The sequence below is a fragment of the Carcharodon carcharias genome, chromosome 19, assembly GCF_017639515.1.
Source record: "Carcharodon carcharias isolate sCarCar2 chromosome 19, sCarCar2.pri, whole genome shotgun sequence".
NCBI classification, from domain to species: Eukaryota; Metazoa; Chordata; class Chondrichthyes; order Lamniformes; family Lamnidae; genus Carcharodon; species Carcharodon carcharias.
In genome coordinates, this window is record NC_054485.1 from 70,889,421 (window position 1) to 70,904,490 (window position 15,070).

General features: G+C 46.2%; 1 pseudogene; it reads left to right on the forward strand.

The window, feature by feature from the left end:
• The first annotated feature begins 8,850 nt into the window (after nt 1–8,850).
• LOC121291429 lies at nt 8,851–13,581 on the forward strand (annotated as a pseudogene).
• Nucleotides 13,582–15,070: the final 1,489 nt, after the last annotated feature.

Consider the following 15,070-nt stretch of genomic DNA (forward strand, 5'->3'; position numbering starts at 1 on the left):
GTGCAGTGCCGAAGGAGGCTTCTTCTCTCAAGGGAGACAGTGACCTCCATCTGCCAGATGATAGGCCCTGAGATCTGCGCCAACTGTGTGGGTGAGCACAGATGCTCTGTTCAGGTGTGCATTGACTTTCATTCACTACCACTGGGATGAGGCCAGCCAGACCGAGTGAGCCAGAGGCTCTGTAGCGATTGCTGGGTCCCCCTGCATCCAGGGTGGAATTGACTGCACACGTGTTGCCATCAAGGCACAAGCAGGTGCCTTTGGCAACAGGAAGGGATTCCACTCCTTGAAAATGCAGATTGTGTGTGACCATAGGATGCAGATTCTGCAAGTCTGTGCAAAGCACCCAGGCAGCTCCCATGATGCTTACATCCTGAGACACTCCCAGGTGCCGAGGATCTTCAGTGCTCCAGCCCAGCTGAATGATGGCTGCTGGATGTTGAGGGCTATCCCCTCAAAAGGTGGCTCATGACGCCTCTCTGCCATCCAAGAACAGAGGCTGAGAAGCGGTACAGTAGCCTCCACAAGGGTGGTGGTAGAGAGAACCATTGGTCTTCTCAAGATGCGCTTCTGATGTCTGGACTGTTCAGGGGGCGCACTCCAATACCCACCTCGATCGTGTATCGCTGATAGTGCTTACATGTTGTGCTCTGCACAATCTGGTGCTGGGAAGGGGCGATGCAGTGCAGGCAGAAGATGTAGACCCGATGAGTCCAGTAGTGAGTCTGAGGATGAGCATGCACAGTAGAACGCTGAAGGGATAGACGCTGACCCGGGCAACCTCCAGGGAGGCTGGGACACTCAGGAGGCTTTAATCCAACGAACCTTCAGCTAACTCACCACAAATAGACCTCCAACACACGCCAGGGCTGCAGACTCCATACTTGATATCTGAGAGCAACATTTGCCTGGTTAGGGACATTAACTATGTACCTTGTCAATAAAGCTCAATGACAAACAAGTCACTCATAACACCATGGGTTCCTGTCCACCTGCAGAAGTAAGGAATCACCCTGAGCCATGTTCACATATGAAGCATTTAATGAATTCACAAAATAAAACAGAAAAGAAATTTCATTCACAGGTGTTCAGCATCACACCAAATTATAATCAACTAATACCAGAGGAACATAAAACCACCAGTGAGAAGCCCATGGTGTGCCTAAGGTGCCTTAAGTTTACATTTTCAGGTTCTACGCCCAGGTGCTCCCCTTTCGCTGGCACTGACATTCGAGACAGCCTGCCCGCTCTGCTGTCCTGTTGGCCTTGATGACCTCAGTGGGCATCCTCTGGCCCATGGAGCCTTTGGTGGCCCCACCTGGGAAGGAGCAGCCAGTTCCGCGCTGGCCCCAGTTGCCACAGCCTCATCGGATCCCACGGTTACTGGCAGAGGGGTGGAAGAGCAGCTACCCTCATCCGGAGCGCCCTGAGAGGAGCCCGCAGAGACAACAGGCAACTCATGCACCAATGTGAGGTTGCTTCGGACCTCCCTGCTCACCATTGATGGATGGGAACCTACCTAGGATACTTGGTGCCCACACCATCTCCCACACTGGCACTTACCAGCTGAGGTCAATGCCGCTGTGAGGGCTTGCAGGTCTGAGAGCAACCCTAGGAAGTCCTGATTGTTCTCCTGGAGGAGCCTGTCTACGAGAGTCACCACTCTCTCCATGAAGGAAGTAGGGCACTCGGCCATGATGGTCATTGCATTGCTGATGGTCCACATGGACTCCTCCAGCACAGAGACCATGCCACACATAGCTTCATGTATCTCCGCCAAATCCTCCCACAGACCCTGCAGGACTTCTAGCATTTGCTGCCTCAGGGACGGCTCTAGGGGAACATCATCAACCACCTACTGAGCATGTGCCTGATCCCCTGCAGTCCTCCGACTGCCAGCGCCATGGGTCCCTTTCTGTCTCCGTCTGCACCTCAAGCGAGTGTGAAGGGCCCTCACTGCTGTGCCCTGGGGCACTAGCCGACAACCTCATTTCCACTGAGGTGCTAGTATCCACGTTGGTGCCTGCCTGGCAGAGATGGTGTGACACTGGTGCTTGTAATTCGTCAGACCCTCAGCCTCCTCCCCCCAGCCCTGCTCCAGTGATGCTGAAAGGAAGAACAAGGACACTTAATTAGTTCAAGTTGATACAATGTCAATGAGCATGCCTGGCCCCTGGATCAGTATGCACTCATCTTTCCATAATCAATGTTGGAAGTTTAAATCACTAAATATTCAACAGTGGAATGGTTGCTGGGACAGACATGGTGACCTCAGTGCGCAGCACTCTTACCTCCCCCAGGTACCCAGCCTCACCGCCACCGGTGGACCTGGGCACATGGCGCCTCTCCAGCTCCATCTCCTCCTGCTCATATCTGGTTATAATGGCCAACTAGGCCTGGCCTTCGCCAGTCCACATCAACTTTGTGGTGTTCTTTGTGGTCTTCTCCTGAAAAAGAGAGAGGAGCATTGATTAGTCCACCCTGTACCTGGATTGCCATTGCATCTCTGCCACCCCCACCTGAGTGGGACATTGCAGGGCTCCAGTGAATCATGACCCTGCAGCTGCTGCACACTCACACCAAGAAGCCAGGGCTAACCTCCCTTGCCCGCATGTTGCCTCCATCACATTTGCCACCCTCATGGTTTCACCTTGCAAAGCAAGGATGCACAGGCACATAGAACGCCAAGGGCAGCAGATGGATGAGTGCCCCGCCACCTGGAAGCTCCCCTCCCAGCATGTCAGCAGCCTGACTTTGACATGTTTTGGAGTTCCAGCACTGCACCTAGGAGTAGATCCTTGAGGTTGCCCCCAAAACAGTCCTGTGGGTGTCTGTTTACCACATGCAGCAGGTGCGGAGCCCAGCTCAGCACAACCCTCTCAGGGTGATGGCAATAAATGCTGGCCCACCCAACGAAGGACACATGCCGTGAATGTTTCAATTCAGTAACTAAATTCAGACTTGAGGGAGATTGCGGCGGGGTGGGGGGGAAGCCTAACTGCCACTAAAAAGTGACCCATACCAACAGGGTACTCATCCTTGCCGAGTTCAAGAGGTCATTGAAACGCTTGTGGCATTGAACCCAGGTGTGTCGCACCATGTCTTGCGAACTCACTATCTCTGCCACCTCCTCCCAGGCACGTTCAGTCATATGGGGGAGCCTCCTCCTCCCGTCCCTGGGAACAAGGATCTCATGACGTGCTGACACCTCCTCGAGGAGGGCAGCAAGGCATTCATCCAAAAAGCGAGAGGCGCAGTGCCCTGCTGACCTGCCCTCCTGCCTGGCCTGCTCACCAGCAGCACTCTGGGAAGCCCTTCTTTTGGCCATGGTTCACAGCCTTTGGAAGGCTGCCTGCACGCTCTTTAAACAGGCTGCCGGGTCACCATTGGACCTGGCAGTCATTGCAGCCCCACCACCGCCCGCCCACACCCACTGTCCTCGGGAGCCACATTTCATGCTGGGCAGGCCTTAATTGGCCCGCCCTTGTAAAATGGTGGCACGGAGCCGATTTTGGGTGGCAATTGGCTCCGCGCCCACCCGCGCCACTCCCAAATGGCCTGCCCAACAGGGAGAAAATTCTCCACCATAGATTTAAAAGACCCCAGGCAAAGTACATTTGGACCTTACAAATTCAAAATGAGGTTCCTTGCAGGCGTACAGGCTAGTTACATTTTAAATGCCTCTGCCTTACACAGACAAACTCCTTTCTATTTACACGTGGCTTTTCCTTTGAATGTAAATTTCCCATTGTATTATGAGGTTTTTAATTTTACCTCTTCTAACAATAACACCCCTTTGATTCCACCAATTTTATTAGTAAGCTGAAAAAAAATAAACACATAGCTTGGCATCTTCCAGCTGGGTGCAAGATTTCACCCATTCTTTTGAATGTTTTGTTTAAAAATGTAAACTGCCCCCTTGACACCTATGTTTCTAAACTTCCTCATGTTTATCTAAGTACCATTTCAAACCTACTTCTTTCTTTACATCAAAGCACCCAGACTAGCCGGCTTCAATCCAATTAAGACACATATACATCAACACACATAGACAGACACCACTAAAGTCTATTTTAAAAATAATTTCCAATAACATTATAGATATTAATCTTTTCATGACAATGGACTTCAATTAGTCTCAGCATCTCTAGTCTATGAAGGGGGAGAATCAGCCAGGAATCCTGTTCTTCATCAGTGACCCCGGCTGGGAAGTCAGGGGGAGGCCAGGATGTGTCTCGGCTGTGACAGTCTCCATTGTCTCACAACATTCAGTGTCTGGGTCTACACATGCTGAATGGCCACTCGAACAGAGCACTAGAGGCCAGTCATTGTCCACAGTCTGTACTCCAGGTCAGTACCTTGAGGATTAGGGGGAATGTGAGATGGGAAAGAGGGTATCACCCTTTCAACAACAACTTGCATTAAACAGCGCCTTTAATATAGTAAAACATCTCAAGTTGTTTCATACAAAAATAATCAGATAAAAATGAATACTGAGACAGAGAAGGAGACATGAGGAGGAGGTGTCACTGTGTCTGCTAATGGTCTAGTTTAGAAGCAACAACAGCATGGATGAGGATTTCAACAGATAGACTAATGTGGGGGTGGGGGTGTTGTAAATGGGTGATGTTACAGAGGGGGAAATGGGTAATCTTTGTGATGGAGAGGGTATGGGGTTGGAAGCTCTGCTGGAGGTTGAAGAGGATGACACTGACCAATTGTTGTTGGGGATGAGAGTGGAGAGGGCAATCAAGAGGAATTTAAGGAATGCAGGAGCTGGAGTAATCCCTTGAGCTTACACCATTCAGTAAAATCATGGCTGATCCGTATCTGAACTCTATCTACCTGCCTAGGCTCTGTAACCCTTAATCTCTTTATCTAACAATAAACCTATCAATCTCAGTTTTCAAATTTTCAATTGACTCCCAGTCCCAACAGATTTTTGTGAGGAGAGAGTTCCAAATTTCCAGTCCCCTTTTTGTGAAGAAGTGTTTGCTGACATCAGCCCCGAACGGCCCAGCTTGAATTATAGTGCTATGATCCCTTGTTCTGGACTCTATCAACTCATTTAATCATCATAAACACCTCAATCAGATTGCCCTTTAATTTTCTACATTCAGGGGAATCTCTTCCTGAGATGCAGTGCCCAGAACTGAACACAGTTCTCCAGATAGGGTCTAAAGACAGCTCTGTGCAGCTGAAACATAACTTCCACAAGGACACAGTTGGTTTTGGGGAGGAGAAGTTGTGGGTTATCTTTTCTCTTCAGGATGGTCCTGGAGTAATGAGCAGTTTTGGCAGAGGAAAGTGGGACCACCAGTGTTTGATGTGGTCCAGTCAGATTTGATGTTTAAACCAGTTGTGTACCAGTTACACTCAAATCTTCACCCCTTGGACTTGAGAAGCAGGGAGATCGACCAGGGAGGAAGAGGGTAAAGGTAATTTTGGGAACAAGGGTGTAGAATATGGATATGAGTAAGCGGTTAAACCAGATTGATGGCGACAGAAGCATTGTGGTGAATGGAGAGTCAAAGGGCAGAGAGTTGGGAATTAGAAAGTGCTGTCCAACTCACCTGGGGGAAGAGTGTCTTCCAGGGTTGGAAACTGATTGGTCCATGGATGCACGTGATCACTGGATCTCTGTAACCTTAAGTACATTTGTATGATGGAAACGAGCTCCATCCTGTGCAACTAAAGTTCGGTGTCATTTCTGACCATCGGAATTGGGAGCCAGACTAAAGCACAGGGATTTTAAAGATACTTCTGTCTGTAATATTCTGAGAGAGTTTCCCTGAAGTGAGTGTGTATTAGTAAAGTGAGCCAGCTCTCAGGAGTGGGTATGGGGTAGAATCAGACCTGCTTTAGTTGGTGCTGTGAATTATAGACAGATCCTTTTCAGTTGACGGGTGTTTGACTAATTCCATGGTGAATGTTTGTATGTCATGTCTGGGAGGACTACTATCCTGAGTATAGTGAGGGAGTGGAGGTGAGTCTCTCCAGTTCCCTCAGCCCATCATACCTCGATGTAATAACAGTGTGATATATTTTAAACTCTTTGAACTCTTTAAACACTTTAAACTCTTTCAAGATTTATTTCATGTTCTGGGAAACGTCTTGAGTCATTTTCAAATGTTTTGTAATTTGGCTGATTTAATGTTTGGTGTAAGCTGAATATTGTGTTGTTGCTTGTCTGCTATTTTGTCAATCTTCCATATAGATTTGTAAATCATGATAAATTGATCTTTTTTAAGCTTAGCCCAAACTACCTGATTTGTCACTCCTAACACCCAGGAGCCCACAGTAACAGTCTTGTAAACAATATATTGGCCAATGTCACTGAGGGGTGGTATCCCTTCCCCGTCAATGGCTTTATAATTTTCAGTTCACAGGAAGCATAATCTTTCCGTAAGAAAGACTTGCATTTATATATGAACTTTCACAAACCTGGCAGTAAACACTGTTGTAATTCAGGAAACTGGCAGCCAATTTGCACACAGCAAATTCCAACAATAATGACCAGATAATCTGATTTTGCAACATTAAATGCAGGATTCATGTTGGCCAGGACATCAGGGTTAATTCCCCAGCTCTTCTACAATATAGTGTCATGGAATCTTTTCCATTCACGTGAGAGGCCATATGGGCCCTTGGTTTAACTCATCCGAAAGATGGTACCTTTAACAGTGCAGCACTCCCTCAGTACTTCATTGGAGTATCAGCCTCAGTGTTCAGTTCTCTGGAGTGAGACTTGAACCTACAACCTTCTGACTCCGAGATAAGAGTGCTAACTAAGCCACGACTGACAAAAACTTATAATATTTCTGTTGTATTAGATTCAGTTTCTAAGGGGTTAAGACCCAAGGCTGTGTACAGAATGCTTTTCCCTCTGTTAACTGACTGCCTGAAAGGTTGATTTGATTTAAAATGGTAACCAGTTAGAGCTGCAGGTGTCAGTGTTGTCTTTGTGTCTGGGTTCCTGAAGCTGTGAAAGGTGGTAAAGTCCCTGGTGTTAGGAGAAGTGAAACCAATGGAGAAAAGTGCGTAGACTCCAGGAGTGTGGAACAACCTACAGACTCGGTACTGATAGAGGATCCCCACATCAAGCAAAAGCCTAAACATACTAAATCCCACTGACTCAAATAGATACACAGAGCAACCATTGACTGTCTGAAAATCTCTGCTTTTCCTCAGTGATGATGGTCAGCTGTGTGCCTTCCCACCACTAGATGTGCTGTACCTGGAGAACTATATCCTGATCATAAAGCTGGCAGGTCAGCAGTCCACACTCCCACCAATTGATGCATTGTGACTGGAGGACTCTCTTCCCCCCATTTGCCCAGGTCCTGCTCCCAAACATGGAATCTGATGACATTAAGGTCAGTAATACAGATGTCTCTGAGTGAGTAAGGCAGGTGAGTATTGATCTGGGTGTATGAGTGACCCAGGTTAGTTCATATTGTTCATGGTTCTCTCTCTCTAGATGTCCCTCTCTCCTTTAAATCTTCTGTTATCACCCTTCGTCTCAAAAAACCAACACTTGATCCCTCCATCTTTTCAAATTACTGTCCCATCTCCAACCTCCCTTTCCTCTCCAAAGTCCTTGAACGTGTTGATGTCTCCTAAATCCTGAAACAGCGGGTCAGGAGAAAAGTGAAGGGTGAGGGGCAGAGCAAGAATTCAGGCACAGAGTGTGATAACAGTGAGAGGCTGACAACGAGGTCTGGTAAGGAGTGAGAGTCACAGAATCACACAGTGCAGAAGAGGCCCTTCGGCCTATCGAGTCTGCACCAACACATGAGAAATGCCTGACCTACCTACCAAACCCCACTTACCAGCACTTGGCCCATAGTCTTGAATGTTTTGATGTGCCAAGTGCTCATCCAGGTACTTTTTAAAGGATTTGATGCAACCCGCCTCCACCTCGCTCCCATACAGGGCATTCCAGACTGTCAGCACCCTCTAGTTAAAAATGTTTTTCCTCACATCCCCCCTAAACCTTCTGTCCCTCACCTTGAACTTATGTCCCCTCCTGACTGACCTTTCAAATAAGGGGAACAGCTGCTCCCTATCCACCCTGTCCATGCCCCTCATAATCTTGTACACCTTGATCAGGTCGCCCCTCAGTCTTCTCTGCTCCAACGAAAACAACCCAAGGCTATCCAACCTCTCTTCATAACTTAACTGTTTCATCCCAGGCAACATCCTGGTGAATCTCCTCTGCACCCCCTCCAGTGCAATCACATCCTTCCTATAATGTGGCGACCAGAACTGCACACAGTACTCCAGCTGTGGCCTCACCAAGGTTCTATATGACTCGAGTCACAGAGTCAATCTCCAAGTCACAGTCACTTCCTCTGTCAATCTTTGCACCCCTCTCCTCAGCTCACTCTCCCGTGCCCTGCTTTCCTGTGTCCCTCTCTCCTGTCCCCCTCTCCTGTGTATGTACTGATCCCACCACTGCACGTCATCGCTGCCTTGGATACTGTGGGTCTTCCTCTTCTGATCTGCTGTCAAACACATCAGAGGCTACACATCCCACACTGATGTCAGTTTGAAAGCCTCCGAGGATAAAGAATGTTATTCCCACACTAGAAATCTCTGTCAAACATTTACCAGGAGGAACTGAGACAGCAGCTGCAATAAGTGAGGTTTTATTCAGATGGAACAATGACAAGTTTAAATCCCCACCTGATCTGCTGCTCAAAGTCGCCTCCTTTTCACTAGTCAGTTTCCCAAGCTTCAGGAAACTCATGTTGTTCCAGGGATATTTGGATTGGCTGTGAGAGACGTCAATCAGAGAGCTCACCCACTCTGCCCATTCTCTCCTCTTCCTCTTCCACAGCTGGTTCACTTCCTGTAGGGACCGAAAACCAAGTGAAGAGATGGTGAGTGAAGGAACAGAATTTATAATAATTGCATCACATAATATCCACACTAATGTTCAGGCAGTCTGACTATCCTGTGGGGAATCAGGTGTGGAAATGCCCCTTATGCTGTGTGAGAAGATCCAGCTGAGAGAGCTGTTTACTGGGTGCTTTGTGCTGAACTGTTTGACTGGAGCTGTGTTGGATATTGTGTGTTTATTGGAAGCATTTCCCTTCTGATTTACAGGCTGAGTTTTGTTGCTGGGTCATTACTGAATATGAGAAAGTGAGGTGTAATTATCTGGGAGGTGCAGAGACACATTTATTGAAATTTCTTTTCATGCCAACTTTAAAGATTTTACATGAAGGCCTCGGCTTTTCCCAAAAGCCTGGGCTTGGATTTGATAGTTTTGCCCAGTGATGTGGCTGATAGCTGAATTTAGGATGTGCAGTCTGAGCAAGTGCAGTGTATCTAATTTCCCAGGATAAACCGGAACCCTTCAATCAGCTACACTGAAGCAATATTTTCCTTCACTTCTATCACTTCCTGTCCAGTATGTTTTCTCCAAATAATTTTGGAAAACAAGGAGAGAAATTTCAAAATTTCCATTGAATTAACAATTCTCCTGAGTTTTTTTTATATTAAACACACACTTTAAGGGTAAAACTGGTCTTCTCCAGCACGACCTAAACTCATAGTGAATTGATAGCCCATTTTACACTCTGCCTGACTGTCTTTTCCGTTGTCCTCACGGTGCCTGGGAAGATGGGGGTGCTGGGCGAAGCAAGTAGCCACGTTGTCTGCTCCTGGTCACTATCCAGTGTCCCTGCTGGAAACAGAGCGTGTGTGACAGTCAAGTGAGGAAAAAGAAAGAACTTGCGTCTGATCACCCACACAGGGGAATAGCAGACTGGCACTCACTGTGGAACAGTCTCTAACTGAGGAGTCAGCCTCTTCAGCAAAGGAGAGGGAGTTGGAGGAAATCATGTTTCCTTTTCCTGTTTTACAGAAGGATTGCACCGTAATACACCAGAGAATACAGAGAGAGTAGGCACCAGAGATCCTGACCATCACCCAAGGAACAACTGTACAACTGTAAGAAGACATTCAGTCCCTTCACAGCTTCAGGGGAGCTTTGACATATCATCAGATCTGAAACTGGTCAATGGTGTGGAACCTTCCATCAGAACCAACCTTTCCGAAAGTTTGGCTGTGGGCGATCGGTCAGGGTGAGGCTGGGAAGAAGTGTGAGTGGGCTCCAAGTGTGGCGAGAGCTTCAATCATTCATCGAGCCTCATGAACCACTGACTCATTCCTACAGGTTCAAGTATGAGGTGCGAGAGGAAGGCTTGACAGACTTATATGATCTGCTGATACAAAAGGTAGAACTGTTCTGACCACTGTGAACATAGGGCAGCTATAAGGAAGAGAAACCCTTCAAGCGTGAGGTTTGAGATACAGCTTTTTTTGGCGTCTTCAAACCCCCTGGAGATTCACACCGGAGACAAACCCTTCAGGTGTGATGTTTGTGAGATGGCTTCCACACAGTCGTCTGATCTCCTGAGGCACCAGAGTATTCACACAGGAGAGGAACCATTTACATGCGAAGTATATGACAAACCATTCTCAGGGTCATCGTCGCTTCACCTTCATCAGCACATTCAGACCAGGGAGAAACCATTCATGTGTGACGCGTGCAAAAAATCATTCTTTGACGCATCGGCCCTCCGTAAACATCAACGCATTCACACGGGAGAGAAACCATTCACGTGCGAGGTGTGCAACAAATCATTCTCACTGCCATGGATCCTCCGCGTACACCAACACATTCACACAGGGGAGAAACCATTCCCATGTGGATTATGCAATAAATCATTCCCGAGTTCATCGCAATTCCTGATGCACCAGAACATACACACTGGGGAGAGACCATTCACGTGTGACGTGTGCAACAAATCATTCCTGAACTCATCATCCCTCTATCACCACCAACGCATTCACACAGGGGAGAAGCCATTCACGTGTGATGTGTGCAATAGATCATTCTCCAAATCATGTAACCTACACACACACCAACGCATTCACACAGGGGAGAAACCATTCACATGCGAGGTGTGCGACAAGTCATTCTCACAGGTGGCGAGCCTCCGCAAACACCAACGCAGTCACACAGGGGAGAAACCATTCACATGTGATGTGTGCGACAAGTCATTCTCACAGATTGCGAACCTCCGCATGCACCAACGCATTCACACAGGGGAAAAACCATTCGCATGCGAGGTGTGCGACAAGTCATTCTCACAGTTAGTATACCTCCGCATGCACCAACGCATTCATACAGGGGAGAAACCATTCACGTGTAAGGTGTGTGACAAGTCATTCTCACGGTTAACGAACCTCCGAATGCACCAACGCAGTCACACAGGGGAGAAACCATTCACATGCGAGGTGTGCGACAAGTCATTCCCACACTTAACGAACCTCCGTGTACACCAACGCATTCATACAGGGGAGAAACCATTCACATGCGAGGTGTGCGACAAGTCATTCTCGCAGTCATCAAGCCTCCGCATGCACCAACGTAGTCACACAGGAGAGAAACCATTCACATGCAAGGTGTGCAACAAGTCATTCCCACACTTAACAAATCTCCGCGTACACCAACGCATTCACACAGGGGAGAAACCATTCACATGCGATGTGTGTGACAAGTCATTCTCACAGTCATCAAGCCTCCGCATGCACCAACGCAGTCACACAGGGGAGAAGCCATTCATATGTGAGGTGTGTGACAAGTCATTCCCACACTTAACGAATCTTCGCGTACACCAACGCATTCACACAGGAGAGAAACCATTCACATGCGAGGTGTGCGACAAGTCATTCTCACAATCATCAAGCCTCCGTGTACACCAACGCAGCCACACGGGGAGAAACCATTCACATGTGAGGTGTGCGACAAGTCATTCTCACAGTTAGCGAGCCCCCTCTACCAACACATTCACACGGGAGAAACCATTCACATGCAAGGTATGTGAACAAATCATTCTTGCAGTTAATGCCTCTCCATGGGCACCAATGCATTCGCACTGGGGAAAAGCCATTCATGTGTGAGGTGTGCAACAAGTTATTCTCCAAGTCATTGACTCTCCGCACACATCAATGCATTCACACAGGGGAGAAACCATTCACTTGCAGGTTATGCAACAAGTCATTCTTGAAATCATTGCAATTCCTCATGCACCAGCACAAATACTGGGGAGAAATCATTCGCGTGCGAGGTGTGAAACAAATCGTTCTTAAACTCAACATCCCTACACACACACACCAACGCATTCTCACAGGAGAGAAGTTATTTGCATTGAAGGTGTGCGAAAAATCTTTCATGCAGTCATCAAACCTCCGTGCTCACCACCCATTCACAACAGGAGAGAAACTGTTCATATTCAAGATGTGTGATAAATCATTCTCGCAGTTGCCGACCCTCCGCAACCACCAACGCATTCACACGGGAAAAACCATTCACGTGAGGTGTGTGACAAATCATTCTCGCATTGAATGAGCCTCTTGGTCCATTGGAGGATTGACACAGGAGAAAACCTTCAGATGTGAGGTGTGTGACAAGGCTTTCACACAGTCAGCAGATCTTCTGGCCCATCAATGCACTCACTCATGGGAGAAACGCTGTCGGTGTGAATTATTAAGCCTGCAATCTCCTGGAACATCAGCAAACCCGCATGGGATTCACCTCCTGAGACACCAGAGGATCCACACGGTAGAAACTCAAGTGTGAGGTGTGTGACCAAACCTTCACACAGTTAGCAAACTTCCGCATTCATCAGTCCATTCGCAAAAAGGAGTTAATTACCAATTGTGAATTGTGTGGTAAAGCTTTCTTGATAACTTTGACCTTCCCTGGACACCAGCAGAAACTCTTCAGGTGCAATATTTGCTCCCAATCCTCCGACCTCCTGAAGCACCAGTGAATCCACACTGGTGAGAAACCATTCAGGTGTGAGGTGTGTGATAAGTGTCATGATATTATTGTGATTTATTGTAAAGGTAGATTAATGGGTTTGGATTAGTTTCTCTGTGTGGATGTGGAGGGGCGAGGTGGATTTAATTAAATTGGAGGCAGCTGGTCTGGAGCTTTTGAGTTATCAAAAGGGAAGCTAGGTTTAAAACGCTAAATACATAAACATGGCTGATGTTTTAGAATCTGAGGTGTGAGGAATATTTGCATTTTTAGATAAATTAGGTTAGTTTGAATTTCAAAGAGATGGTATGAGGTTATACCTAGCCTTATCACGCTAAGCTAAATTGTGTTTTCCCCAAAGGTTACTGATAATATGAGTACTATGAAAGATTTATATTATGAGAAAAGTAAAGTTGCAAAGAAATATTGGAACAATGGAATTTACATTAAAAGGGAGAAACATGTATAAAGGAGGTGAGGTTATGTGTAAGGAGAAGGCATTCTCAGATCACACAAGTATGAAAAGCCTCCAGCCTCAGTGCATCAAGACTCCTGTCGACAGGAAATGAAGCTGAGAAAACTCACTTTAAATATCCCTGTCCAGGGTGTTGTGTGCTTTGCCTGGGTGTATTGAAATCTAATTTGTTTTACTGCTGCCTTAATGAAGGTGTAACTGGGAGTCATGTTAATTAGGGGAGTTAGGAGTTACTATAGTGGTAATTTGTAGACCTACATATGTGCTTAACATCTTTTCTTTTATTAATAAATGTTTAATTTAGTTTTGTAACAAACCTCTATGTCTCAATGGACTTATTACTACTGAATTCAAAGTACGCATGTCGTAATAAAATACAAATTGAAAAGCAGTTGTGGCAGCTGTTTCAAGTTTCCCTGTGGGATTTGAGCAGCTCGGCATTTACCATCCGCCATGCCATAACAAAATTGGGGGCTCTTTGCGGGATATATTTGAAATTCCTTAATTGGTTTGGGATTGGTGAATCTTAAGGTTACGAGTACAAGAAGCACTTTGAATTCAAGAGTTGGTGTAAGGTTTTTTTTTTAAGTGGTGAGACTCCAAAATGGCTTTGGTAGTTGCAAAGACTTATCTGGAAGTTGAAGTTATAACTTTGTTTGGTTTACAAAAGGCAAATAAAGCTAAGTTAATGGAACTGGTAGAAAAGTTACAATTAGGATTACCTGCAGGAATAAGGAAGTCAGACATAATTGAAGGTATAGCACAGCATTTGAAATTGGAAGAAATACCTAAGAGACCGAGTTCTCCAAGGGTAGGTCGTTGGAATGCAATAAAATTCAGTTACAAATGAAAAACACTGGAACTAGAGGCAGCAGAAAAAGGGCAAAGAAAGAAAAGGAAAGAGAAAGGACATTCCAAAGGAAACAGGCAGAAAGGCAGGAGAGAGAAAGAAAACAGGAAATTGAATTAGAAGTGGCAAGGTTAGAAAAGGAGGAAAGAGAAAAAGAGAGAGAGATAGAGAATTCCAGCTTAAAATGCTGGCAGTTAAAAAAAGAGACACCAGATGGTGAGGAATGACTTATTTCCAGATCAAAACTCAGTGGGAGATGTTTAAATTTGTGCAAGCTCTTCCAAAGTTTGAAGAAAGAGATGTTGAAGCATTCGTTTTTTCATTTAAGAAGATAGCTAAATCGATGAAATGGCTACAGGAAAACTGGACGTTGTTGTTACAATCTAGGTTGGTGGGTGGAGGTTTACGTTTCAGAAGAAATGTCGGTAAACTATGATATGGTGAAAAAGGCTATTTTGAGGGCATGTGAGTTGGTTCCTGAGGCATTCAGGCAGAAATTTAGGAATATGAGAAAACAGACTGGTCAAACTTATATTGAGCTTGAGAGAGTTAAACAAAATAATTTTGACTGGTGGGCATTAAGGGTAGAGGTACATATGCAGCTCTTAGAGAAGTAATTCTTTTGGAATAATTTAAAATTCAATTCATTCAGTCATGAGGACTCATGTGGAGGAACAGAGAGTTGAAGCGGCAAGACAAGCAACAGAGATAGCTGATCTTTATGAGTTAGTTCATAGCTCTAAACCTTTTTTTTTGTCACCCTTTTAAATCAGAGATGGATAGAAAGTGACAAGGTGAAAGGAAGGTGGGTAGTCAGGGAAGAGAAGGAGTAGGTGGAAATTCTGTTTGTTCAGAATAAAAAGGAAGGTGCTGAGGGTAGAAGTGACACTCGAAAATTGAGGTA